Raw genomic sequence first — 8,443 nt, forward strand, 5'->3', positions numbered from 1 at the left:
GCCAAAAACCGGGGCAAACGGAGATGGTTAGGCAGTCCTGAACCGAGGCACACGGCCAACGGTCCCGAAAAACCGAAAACCGGACTCCGAAATGGGCAAAATGGCCTACGGCCACAAAATGTAGCCCACGGCCTCTGAGAGATGGTCTACGGGACCTCTCCCTCTCCTCAGGAAAAGAAACAGCGAAAACTGAGCCTGGTTCGCAAACCGAGGCAAAGCACGAAAGAGGGTTCAGAAGTCCGGAGGCAGGGCTCACGACCGCGACTCTGAAACTTCTGAACGAGCACATTATGTAATATCACCAAGCACTCAATCGGTGACGTCTGAGTCTTAAGGTCGGTCAAAAATGGGGTGTCTACACCAAGGTTTTTGACATGGGCCGTAATGACATGATATTGGCCTTAGACTTGACTCTGATAAAAGAATGCCGAGATCGTGCCTTAGCATGTATGGCGAGGTATCAACAACAACTCGCTAAATCATACAATCAGTGCATACAATTGCCTTATTATACACTTGGAGAACTGGTTCTCAAGAAAGTATTACCTGCTACCAAGAATCCAGCGGACGGAAAATTTGGCCCCAACTGGGACGGCCCTTATCAGGTTGATTCAATTGCCGGAACAGGGACGTATCGGCTCAAAGACATGGTTGGCAGAAGTTTGTCGCGCCCTTGGAATTCCACGCAGTTGCGCAAATTTTATCATTAAGCCAACCTATACGCTATGCTAGCTTGCTTTGAATTTTCGCTAATGTATGAACTTTTGTTGATATGTATATATTTCTTTTAAATTCCCCAATGCAATTTCTTTTCTTATCCCAGTCTTGTCAATAATGGCTTGATAACGACTCAAACACTCCGAATTCGAAGCCCCATCCGTGGTTGCCATGTTTGGGCCGAATAAGACTCCGAATTTGGAGCGCCTTTCGTAGATGTCACGATCAGCCAACACGTAAAGACTCCGAATCCGGAGCCCCATCCGTGGTTGCCACGTTTGGGCCGAATAAGCCTCCAAATTCGGAGGACCCTTTGTGGATGTCAAGATTGGCCAACACTAAAAGAATTCGAATCCGGAGCCCCATCCGTGTTGCCACGTTTGGGCCGAATAAGCCTTTGAATTCGGAGCGCCCTTTGTGGATGTCACGATTGGCCAAAACTAAAAGACTCTGAATTCAGAGCTCCTTCAGTGGTTGCCACATTTGGGCCAAATAAACCTCTGAATTTGGAGCGCCCTTCGTGGATGTCATGATTGGCCAACACTAAAAGACTCTGAGTCCGGAGCCCCATCCGTGGCTGCCACGTTTGGACTGAATAAGACTCCAAATTCGGAGCGCCCTTCGTGAATTTCACGATTGGCCAACACTAAAAAACTCCAAATCCGAAACCCCATCTGTGGTTGCCACGTTTGGGCTGAATAAGCCTCCGAATTCGGAGCGCCCTTTATGGATGTCACGATTGGCCAACACTAAAAGACTCTGAATCCGGAGCCTCATCTGTGGTTTCCATGTTTGGGCCAAATAAGCCTCCGAATTCGGAGGGCCCTTCGTGGATGTCACGATTGGCCAACTCAGTCCCTTCCGTGGAACACGTTCGGGCCGAATAATCTTCCGAATTGGAGTGCCTTTCATTTATAACCACGAATGGCCAAATAATCCTTCGAATTCGGAATAACCAAATTTGGCAATATAATGGTATGGATCAGTGTACGATTACCACAAGCAAAAACAAACATTAATCGAAACAATATAGAAAATGTTTATTTCATTAAATAAAGCCTAAATACATGACTTTCGACAAACTCAAAGGGTAAAATGCGATATATAAATTTATCGACATATAAATTTATTTAGAACCCTTTTCATCATCGGTCTTCTCGGCATCATAAGCCTCGAAGGGAAACGTGTAATTCTAATATAGAGGTGACGCCGAGTCGATACCCGCATGGGTGACTTAGTCCACCCATGCTTAAATCCACGATTTTCGCACCAACAGACATCCTCAGCTAACTTTTCTTTCGTCTTATCAATACCAATTTTTCGGCCGTCAATAAAGCCTTCATTGTAGGCCTTCGTTCTTATCGCTTCTCTTGCGAACATGCTCGTCGTATCCCGGTCGGCAATGGCATGATCTAAAAGCCGCTGAATTACCCTTTCCGCCACGATCGGGTTAACTTGACTTGCCGACTGCTTTTCGGAGGTTTTTGCCTTTTATAATTCGTTCTCGGCTTTTTCTGCATGTTGTTCCAAGCTTCGAACGCGGCTTTCTTTCTACTCTATCTCCCTTCGCGCGGCATGAAAATGCATGTCGATTCCATAAGAGGTGTATAGACCCCTCAGCACTCCATGGATGCCATCCCAAAAAACTTCATAGTCAGGCCGACCGACCATAGATTGCTGGACCTCAGGCGGAAAAATCTATGAAGCAAACTCGACCGCCACATTTGGATCACGGATGATCGAATCCCCTTCAATCATTGGTTTATTCCCAACGAAAATCGAAAAGCTCAACAAGCGCGGAGCTCTGCTCAGCTCACTTCGTGCAGCACTCTGACCATCGGTATGACTCCTTGATCCCCCTCGTTGCTGCACCCCATCCCTGGGAGACTTCAATGTGTCACCTCTTCTGGGGGACCTACTCCGATGCCTGGGCGACCGACGTCTCTCCCTTCCCTCCGCTACTATATCCCCCATTCTTTGAGCTTCACTTCTAGTAGCATGATAAATTTCAGCGTCCAGTTCAGCTAAACTTTTTGCTTCTCCTTTACTATTGAAGAATAGCCTCTGCGACATCTATGGTCCAACTCACGTTTCTGCTCTTCCTCTAATTATTGATTATCGTCGTCTATGCCAGATTCGTTCCACAACGCCCGCAGCTTCTTAAATACAAAATACCTCGTTCATTAATTACAGTTGCAGCACTTCCGATGCGCCCAACAGTTAGCCTCGCGTCTGTAGCAGGGTTTGAAATATGTCCAAATTGACACATGGTATTCGGCGTTGTACCGGTATACCCAAATGGGGCAAGGGTGTCACTTTAATCGACATGTGATGATATAGTAGAATGATAATGCATTACCTCATTTGGCCAAATGTTTAGCTTTGAGCTGAATATTTTATTCCCACGTTGCAACCTGTAAGGGACACATTCTATTCAGCGTTGTAACGATATGCCCAAATGAGGCAAAGGCATCACTATGATCGGCATCTGAGGATATAGCTGAATGATAATACATTACCTCATTTGGCCACCGAATATTTTATTCACGAGTTGCAACCTGTAAGGGACACATTCTAATCGGTGTTGTAACTTTATGCCCAAATGAGGCAAGGGCATCACTATAACCGGCATCTGAGGATATAGCCGAATGATAATACATTACCTCATTTGGCCAGACGTTTAGCTTTGAGCCGAATATTTTATTCACAGGTTGCAACATGCAAGGGACATAGGTTATTCAACATTAACTTGTCCAAACTGGCAAACTATTTAGCTCAACATACAATTTTATAGCCAAATTGAGATACGTTTTATTTTGACTTGACTCAAATTAGTTATCGCCTACTGGCTTTACACTATCAAATTAGGACGCAGAAAATAGACAACAAGATGATTTTCATTAATAAATTGCATACAATCAGTCATCATTTTACGCATGAAAAGTACCTTATAAAAATCTACAAAAAATTACAAACAAGAAGAGACTAATCAAAAAGAAAAATTACACAAACTACTTATTCCTCAGGGTCAGACTCTAGCGGCTCAACCTCTAACTGCTCATATGGAATTGGCTACTCCAATGCCACATTAGCGGCCGCCAGAGCTTTGAGCCAGCTGTGTTTCAATCCCCGATTCTCAAATTTAGGTACTTCCACCACATATTTCTCTAAGGCAGTGATCTCGCCAACATTGAACGCTTTGGAAACCTCGGAGTCGGCAATTTCTTTCACCTTCTTCGATTCTTCCAAATTGGCCTCCAGCTTTGCAATTGCTTCCTTGGCTAACTTTAGTGCTTCTTCACTGATGTTCGCTCTATCTTCGGCGGCAATCCTGAGACAATCTGAGCATGTATCCTTCTTTTCCTCGACATTGGCCCTTGCTCGCTCTTCCTCCGCCTTCTTGGCTTCAGAGTCGACCCCTAGAGATGCCACCGCCAGTTTGGCCAATGCCTCCTTGGCCTTGCCCTTCTTGGTTTCAATTTCGGCTTGAAGACAGCCGATTTTCTCAACGGTGTCATAATGACGGCGACCAATCTTTACAATCTTGCCCGCTGCCTGAAGCAAAGCATGCATAAGTTAATCGGCATTACTTAACCAAAAAAAATAATAATAATAATAAAATAAAATAAAAATAATAATAATAATAATACATGAAGTACATACCAATACCGCCGCTGAGTAGCTAGCGCTATCAACACCACGTCTAGCTCTGCACGAAATATAGCCCAGTTAACCGACAAGGATATCGATGAGGCCACACTTAGGGCCACAACGGGGTCCTTTAAAGCCGATACATCAGCAGGAACCGGCGTGTTCTTTATTTTAGGTTGGATAATAAACGGCGCCGTTATATCCCACAATTCTTCCATGTGTGGCCGTTTATCAACTAAGTCTTCAGAGAAATTGGCTCTAACCTTGGCGGGACATTTAACCCCCCTCAATTTGGCCAACCGATTGTCTGATTGCTTAATGGCTGACTCTTCCACAATAACTTGCTTCGTTTCTTGAACAAGAGTTAGAGAAGTTTCAGCCTCAACCGGAGCCGGAGCCGGAGCCGGAGAAAGAGAGTTAGTCTGAACAGGTGGTAGGGGCTCAGACCTGGCGGCCTCGGCCCTTCTTCGAGCCACCATCTTCTTGGCATGCTTTCTTTTGCCATCTGTGCAAGCGACTCCTTGGCCATGTCTTCAGGATCCGTGCCGGGAAGATCTCCTAAATTGGTGAAAATATCATCTTCCAATGATATGTCAACCCGGCCTGAAGTGGATGGAGAGTTAATGCCAACTTCCTTAAAAGCCAAGTTGAGAGCTGCATCAACTTCCTCTAAATCGACCTCATTTGGTTCGACGACCTGATCATGGACTTCACCTTGCTCCAAATCCGAATCTCCAACACCAATTTCCCTAAGGTTCTAATAGTTCGGGAAAATGAGTGCCATGAGCTGTTGTTCACCCTTCGCAATCAAAATGTGATCCGCAGCCGAAGAAATGGCGTATGTAGGTTCGTATTGTAACGGTATATGGGCAGCCCGCCCTTGTTTTTGAAGGTTGGGACGGCCAAAAAATTCTAGCGTGGTTTTGACTTGTTGAAGTACGACGTCGTCGGGCGAAGGAAGTACTTTCTTCAAATCATTATCTGCACAAACTAAAACAATTAGTACATGGGCTTTAAGCCGAATGAACGGATAAGAAATGCATGGAAAAATGGGACTACACGGCCACCTGGTTCGCCCTTTTGTCTAGGCATAGGATCTAGGCGATCTTCACCCTCGCCGAATTCTCAGTTACCTCGGACAACGACCATAACATCGTTAACATGCTTGCCAGAGCTGGCAAGCATAGTTACCAAATGGTGGTCGATGTCATTAGCCCTAAGAAAGTAGCGTCCCTGCCGACCAGAAGATTTGGCCAAGGCATAACAATACTGAATAGCAGGAATTCCAAGATTAAGCCTAAGTCGGCGGTTTAATTCTACTATTCCCATTATGATTTGCTAAAAGTTTACATTAGGTTTAGAATGGAGTAGACCCCAGTAGTGAAGGACGACCCTCAAAAATGGGCGAAGGGGGAAACGAACTCCACCCTCAGCGATTGACAGGAGAGGAAAGATGATTGTACTCACATCGGTCCTCTCCATGTCAACTACGCTCTCTGCCACGAGTGACAGATGGATGTCGTCAAGAATAGACAAATGGGAGTTACAAGGAGCAGAGAGGAAAAGGGGGAACGAATAGAAGTTGCAGAGGTCATGAAATGAAATAGAGAAGTTGAGAGGCAACCAAGAAGCCTTGCGTATTCAAAAAAAATACATTCGAAGGGACAACACGGTTTCAAATTGCATTAAATGAACAACGCGTACGAAGGGCCGGGAAATTATAATGATTTTTAAAAGCATGGACGTTCTGACGCTTCAATATTGGAAGGAGTGCAAGTGCCGTATTTTTTACTTTCCAGGTTTAGAACCAAACATGCTGACTAATTGGCATTAGTTGGATGTTTGGGGACAATTGTGGGGGTCGAATAATTATAGACTAAGGAAAGCCAAATTTATTTGAAGGAAAATCAGGACAAAGATGATTCAGCTCTGTCTTGGGGGGTCCTGAAGCCAAATATTTAAATCGGCCATGCAATTGGCCATACAAGGAGCCGAGTAGGAATTGGCATACGACAGAAAGGCCGAATAAGGAATTATGTGCTGGATTAAGAGTGGGCCCGACCTCTGGAACCAGATATTAGTATATATAAGAGGAACATCAACCAAAGAAATGTATATGAGAATAGATTAAATAACTTGAGATAGAAGCAAACTTGAGAGCATATACTAACTTGTCCGTCAGAGTGCTAATTTCGGTACCACCTACCGGAGTGTTCATCTTTTTTCAAGTGGCAATCAGAGGATCAAGAACGTCTTACAGGATCTTGGAGTATTTCCAAACCACTTCTCCATACTCACGATGATCAAATAATTTTTCCAAAACATCAATATGCCCCACGACGACCAAATAATTTTTTCCATAGAATACTCTGTGTCTGAAACTCATGATGCATCACATTAATTAGTCCCACGATGATCAAATAATTTTTCCATCACATCAATATGCCCGACGATGACTAAATAATTTATTTTATAGAATGCCCAGTGTCTGAAACTCAAGATATATCACATCAATATGCCCCCACGACGACCAAATAATTTTTCCATAGAATGTCCAGATAGCGTTTGGTAACGTTTACGTTTTTAGTTTATGTTTATAAAAATTTGTTAAACTGGTTTTTGTTTATTTTAAAAGAAAAACATAAATCACAAACGCGTTTGGTTTGTACAAAATGTTTAAAAAAATTTAAAAACAAAAACTAAAATATATGTTTGTTCAGGCCTAAAATATTTATATTTATATTTTATTATTTATGACAATGGGATCATGCACATTACAATTGGAAAAAAAAATAATTAATTAATTTTTTAATTTTATAAAATGGGAAGTCCCTAGAATTCTTGACACACAAGCTAAAGCTAGCATTCTTTTCTATATTCTAAGTCCCATATACAAAAAGTCCATGTCTTGATCATGGCAGCCCCTATTCCTTCCCAAACTTCCATTAGCAAATGGAAAGTGTTGAGAGAAGCTACAAAAGATACAAAGAGGTAATCTCAACACTTCCAAAGGAGAGAGGTTGGCTAACAGAGCATCTTAGCCTATACCAAGGCTTTTGGTACCAAACCACAAGAGGCCTAGAAGGTGTCATGTTTGTTCAAGAACACTTCAAGGCTCGACCAACCGATGTTCTCTTGATTTCCACTCCAAAATCTAGTACAACATGGCTTAAGGCCGTTATTTTTGCAAATATGAAAAGAAACTGTCACAATAATTCTACTGATCACCCTTTGCTTAACTCTAGCCCACACAATTGTATTCCTTTCTTAGAGTTCAAGCTTTTTGGGGAACCCCCAATTGTAGACGTTGAGAATATGCCCTCTCCTCGCCTCTTTGCAACCCACATCCCTTACACTTCATTGCTTGAGTCTGTTCTAACTTCTGGGTGTTGAATAGTCTACGTTTGTCGAAACCCTAAGGATGTGTTTGTTTTTATGTGGCATTTCATGTCCAAGTTAAGGGAGAAAAATCTACCACCCCTTTCACTCGAAGAGGTATTTGACTTGTTTCGCAGAGGAATCTTTCCATATGGACCTTTATGGGATTGTGTGTTGGGGTATCAGAAAGCAAGCCTTGAGTGTCCTAGAAGAGTTTTGTTCTTGAGATATGAGGACATGAAAATGGAGCCATTAGTTCATGTAAAAAGATTGGCAAAGTTTTTGGGTCGACCTTTCTCTTTGGAGGAAAAGAATGAAGGGGTTGTGCAAGAAATTTTAAAACTATGTAGTTTTGAGAGTTTGAGCAATTTAGAGGTGAATAAATCTGGAACATACCGTGATGACATCAAGAACAACGTGTTCTTTAGGGAAGGTAAGGTTGGAGATTTTAGTAACCATCTAATAGCTCAGGATTGAGATCGTAGACCAGATGACGAATGAAAAGTTTGGTGGTGTGTTTTAACATGTTACTTTTAGTTAATGCTGTTTTTGTATTTTGAGTCAATAATGTTGTTTTTGTTGCTATAATAATACTATTGTGGTAGTGGCGATGGTGTGATGGTTTATTTGGAACTTCTATGTTTTATTTCATGTTGTGTTTGTTGTTATTACTATGGTGGTGGTGGTGATGATGAAA

General features: G+C 42.8%; 1 pseudogene; it reads left to right on the forward strand.

Moving 5' to 3' along the window:
- The first annotated feature begins 4,895 nt into the window (after positions 1-4,895).
- Positions 4,896-8,223, forward strand: LOC145813262 (cytosolic sulfotransferase 11 pseudogene; annotated as a pseudogene).
- Positions 8,224-8,443: the final 220 nt, after the last annotated feature.

The sequence above is a fragment of the Camellia sinensis genome, chromosome 15, assembly GCF_055761805.1.
Source record: "Camellia sinensis isolate YWXY chromosome 15, ASM5576180v1, whole genome shotgun sequence".
NCBI lineage: Eukaryota > Viridiplantae > Streptophyta > Magnoliopsida > Ericales > Theaceae > Camellia > Camellia sinensis.